Source organism: Stylophora pistillata, chromosome 13, assembly GCF_964205215.1.
Source record: "Stylophora pistillata chromosome 13, jaStyPist1.2, whole genome shotgun sequence".
Taxonomy (NCBI): Eukaryota; Metazoa; Cnidaria; class Anthozoa; order Scleractinia; family Pocilloporidae; genus Stylophora; species Stylophora pistillata.
The window spans coordinates 9,355,931-9,360,919 of NC_142531.1; the positions used below are offsets into that span (position 1 = coordinate 9,355,931).

Here is a 4,989-nt window from a genome sequence, read left to right on the forward strand (position 1 = left end):
TTTTACGCTTATTTTACAATCTTGAAAGGTAGAATAAAATCACAACGGTCATTTGAACTTCAGAGTAAGAAAATTGAACAGTGTTCAACTTGTCACTCTAATTTACAAATGTAAATAATCTGATACAGGACGTTTGGTTTTTGTTCGTTTGTTTGTTGGTTGGATTTTGCTTGAAATCTTTTATTTATTTCTTGGAAAACGTTTTGATGCTCTCTTGTGGTGAGCAGATGGGATGTTCACTGTTATTTATATGTTTTATCATGTTCAAGCTGTGTAGTTTGTACTTGCAATGGACGAAATTTCTCCAGCAGAAGTTCAAAATTGCTAACGACTTTTTTTTAAACCTCACCTTTTGATATGATGGAGCGATGTTAAGTGATTGTCAAAACCTAATATAAAACTTGCTTGAACTTTTTTTTATAATCTCAGGAAGTGGTTAAAACATCCGATCGTATTTGTTCTTTGTAATCTGAGGTCTAGCCATCTTTGGTCTTGAGAAGTTCTACGTTTGAAATAGGACCAGATCATTCTATGTACATAGTTTTTTTGCCCTGGGTGAAGTCGTTATTGCCATGTACAAGTACGCTTGGGGTAAAACTTAAAAAGAGAAGAGAAAAGTAACGTGTATGAAGGAAGCGAATATCTAAGAAAGGGTCCTATGGAACACTATGAAAATGTTTATAAAAAGTGAAAATTTAAGTCGCTATTTTTAGAGTCGATAATTTAACTTATTATACATAGGGACGGCATTTTTTTTAATTCAAATTGATAACTGAGTAATGATTCATTAAGATTATTTCGCAACACTGGAAAAAACTGTTATGGGAGAAATGTATTCGCGATTGCCAATATATATGCTATTTGAAATGTGTAAATTTTGCTCTTAGATTATTAAAAGTGTGCAACTTCAAAACATTAAAAAAAAAAACAATAATAAAAGTAAAAACAAAGTGTGAACCTGTTTCAGTATTTTCATTTTTCAACCCAGCTTCTGACGAGTAGGTTGTGGGGCTTGTTATTATAGGAATTTTCCGGGGTAGCAGCGATTCAGAATTGCTGATGGCAATGCGAAGTTCGTTTAAAAACTGAGCAATAAAAGGATTCCTCTGGCCCTAGTTTTGCGTAGATAATCTCCAAACCATACTCCTAGCAAAATACACCGCGAGAATTATTCATAGCGGTCCTATCATAAGTGAAGGATTATTCCCAAATTGTTGCCTTCGTTGCTATCTGTCTGTATGGCCACCTAAGATTGTTCGTGTAGGTGTAAAAATGCGTTGATTCCATTAATAGAAGGTAAAAGAGTTTTCAAAACTTCATACAGAATATGATTAATTAGGGAAACCACTGCTCAAATTTTCGTGAAAACATCTGATTTCCTCCATGAAATTTCATATAAAAAATTCTTTCACAGATCTAAACACAAGGATCAAAAGTCCAATATCCTCACATCCTGAAGACACTCGTAGTCTTTCGTGAAGTTCATGCCCGAAAACCTTAGACCATCTTTCCCTGACGTTTTGAAATGTTTCTTCCCCGTCAGTGCGATCTTCATCCATCATGAATTCTTACTCCTCGATCCCACACTGTCAGAGATTGTTAAACGTTAATCGATTTCCACTTGATTTTGCAATGAGGTCACATATGATTTGAACTTTGAAGTGAAAGGAAACAGTAGCGTGAATAGCAAGTTTTTACAAGTGGAATTTGACAATAAAGATTTATTTTCTTCAGTGTAAGCCTGAGTTTTGCAACCATTTAATTAGGCACTGTTATGAGTCAAGCTTTCCTTAAACTAACCTCTCCACAGACATCTGTAAACAATTCTTAGAACCCAGTGATCTCTATCCTGTTTAACACGCCTTGATTGATTGATATCGTTAGAGTGATAAATATGATAATTAAAAACCAAAAAGTTTTGCATTGCGTGAGGCGACTTATTTCAACTTGACATCTCTGCGTCAGTTTCTTGTACTCGATCATGGATATCAGAATTTTGCTTGACAATCTTCCCCGTAAAGTATCCTGTTATGTGTGTGTAACAACGTTTACTGAACCAGAGATTCTGCCATGTTTGCACAGCTTTTTTCTTCACTGTTTGAACGGGATCCCACGAACAAGTGGCCGCCATGATATATTTCTCTGTCCTGAATCCGAAGAGAAGTTCAAGTCCCTACCAGTGGAAACCTCAAGGATCTGCCCAAAAACTTTCGTATCAACAGTTTGCTAGATGTGCTGGCCATCAAAGAATGCCATACTACTGAGTGAAATGTGGAAACTGCGACAAATGTAGCAGACACAGTTCGTACTGTTTTCAGTGCTGTGCGTTCTGGTGTGACGAGTGTATCACTGCTCATAACAAAATCAAAGCGAATAAAGAGCATCGAGTTCTCGCTCTGAAAGATTTTGAAAATCAAGACATCGAAGATGTATTAAAGCGGCCAGCATTTTGCCAACAGAAGCATCACGAAAAAGAAGAACTCAAGTTCTTTTCCCGAGGGGGGTACTCCCTTATAAGGGCTTAATGGGGACGTGCGGCGAGCCAGGGTATGTTTTTCGAGATTTTTCTCTCAAACAGGGTATCGAATTTATCATTTTTTGTCTTAATCAGGGTATCGATTTATCACTTTTAGTGTTAAACAGGATATCTTTTCTTGGAAGATAAATAGCAAAATTTTTACAAGCTCTAATTTTAATTAATATTGAATTCCGTTGATTTTGGCATTGATACCAGGCACATTAAATGTCTTAAACAGGGTATCAAAAATCCGAATTCTGTCTTAAACAGGGTAGGAAAGTCAGCGATATTTGTCTTAAACAGGGTCAGGGTATGAGGGGCCGCGCCGCACCTCCCCACCCAGGAATATATCGAGTACCCCCCGGGGTTCTTTTGCAAGAACTGTGATGTTGCCATTTGTAATTCGTGTGTTTCAACTATCCATGGTGGTCACATTAATATACTTGTAGAAGATGCAGCAAGTGAACGCAAGTTACAAGTTCAGTCTTTAATCGAGTCGCAAAAGGAAAAAATTGAACAGAAGAAAAATCAAACAGCTGACCATGAGAGACAGTGTAACTGTCTTGAGGCGCGAGCTAATGCAGTGAAACGAGACATCCATACCGGGCTTGCTGAAAACATGATCGCAGCCATTGAAACAAAGAAAAAGGAAATTTTAAACAAAATTGAAACACAACGAAAAGAATCCCTTGGATGTGTGGGAGCTCAACAATGCGAGATAAAACGTCAAGTGAAACTGCTAACAACAGCGATCGAAAAAACTGAAACATTTTTGAAAACGAGGTACCAATGCCGAGTTCACACAATTAGATAAATCGGATAAACCGGAAGAAGTCAGCGATTATGGAAAACAAGCCTCGTCTGACCTTGAAGGTTTTCGTCAATTCCGTTTCAAAGAAAACAAAACAGTACTTGATAGTATAAAATCGGACGGCATCGGCTCATTTATGACCTTTGTGAATAAAACTATCGCTCATCAGTCAACTGCCGAAGGAAAAGGAATCACTGAAGCGATTATTGGCCTTCCATCGAAATTCTTATTAACAACAAGAAATATAGAGGGAGAACAATGTCGCCACGACCGTGACTGTGTAATGGTGGGAATCAAAAATTAGCAAGGCTATGACTGTGCTACGGAAGTGCGAGTCCAAGATAACAAAGATGGTAGCTACAAAGTCAGATATTTCCTCAAAGACACAAGAAAATACCAACTAACAGTGAAAGCAAATGAAGAACATATTCGAGGCAGTCCATTTTCTGTTAACGCGAAACCCAAACAGTTCAGACCCTTGTTATCTTTTTGGACAAGAAGGTTCATCAGTTGGAATACTTACCAGTCCATATGCAGTGTCAGTGAATGAACGAGATGAAATCGCCGTGACTGAGACTGGTAACCACAGGGTTCAGGTATTCAGCAGTGATGGAACTTACTTGAGGTCTTTTGGTAGTGAGGGTAATAATAAGGGAGAGTTTAATTTCCCTTCTGGCATAGCACATGAAACGAACAATAACATTACAGTAATGGACAAAGAAAACCACAGCGTTCAATTGTTTAATGAGCAAGGTGAGTACCTGAACCAGTTTGGTGGTGAAGGAAATCTTGATCACCAGCTGAGTAATCCTTTTGGTTTATCTGTTGACGGGAATGGAAATATCATTGTTGCCGATACGGGCAACAGTATAAAAACCTTTTCATCCAATGGCCAGTTTTTGTATAAACTTGGTGAAGGTGAAGATTTTACTGCTCGTCTTCATTGTATTCAATATGACAAACATCTCATAATGTCAGACAGTTATGAACATTATATCAAAGTGTTTGATATAAAAGGTGATTCTTTGAACAATTTTGGAAATAAGGGGGACGGGGATGGGCAGTTCAATGAACCTCGTTTTTTGTCAGTTAACAAGGCTGGACACCTGATGTTCTGTGACAGAGAGAATCACAGAGTTCAAGTATTTGAATTGAGTGGTAGATTTGTAACAAACTTTGGAAAAGAAGGGAGCAGGCCAGGAGAGTTCCAATATCCAACATCTTCGGCAGTTCTTACTGATGGCAGGATGCTTGTGACTGATCGTTATAACCATCGCGTTCAGATATTTGAGTAAATGTGAATAAATTCAACCTAGACCGTACTTTTTAAGAAAATTGTTTTCTCCTAAATTTGAAATCATCTCCCAGATATAAGCTTTAGTCTTAGTGAAAATAACATTTTAGAACTTTGAGCCAATGAATTCGATTTGGTTCATTGTAGTAATTAGTTTGTACTTCACGTTTTACTTTACGGTCAACTTAAAAATCTTGTTTTTCCGAGTAGTTTTCCATATATATAGACGGATGTTATCTTAATTGAATGCATAGTTTATCGACACTTTTTTAAATTTTAGAAAGGTTATTAGAAATGAAAAAAATTTGCCAGCTGCAAAAACAAGTATTGTCTTTTTCTTTTTCTTTTTCATGAGCTCAGATGGAC

General features: G+C 37.2%; 1 pseudogene; it reads left to right on the forward strand.

The window, feature by feature from the left end:
* Positions 1–1,805: 1,805 nt before the first annotated feature.
* LOC148717520 (E3 ubiquitin-protein ligase TRIM71-like) lies at positions 1,806–4,989 on the forward strand (annotated as a pseudogene).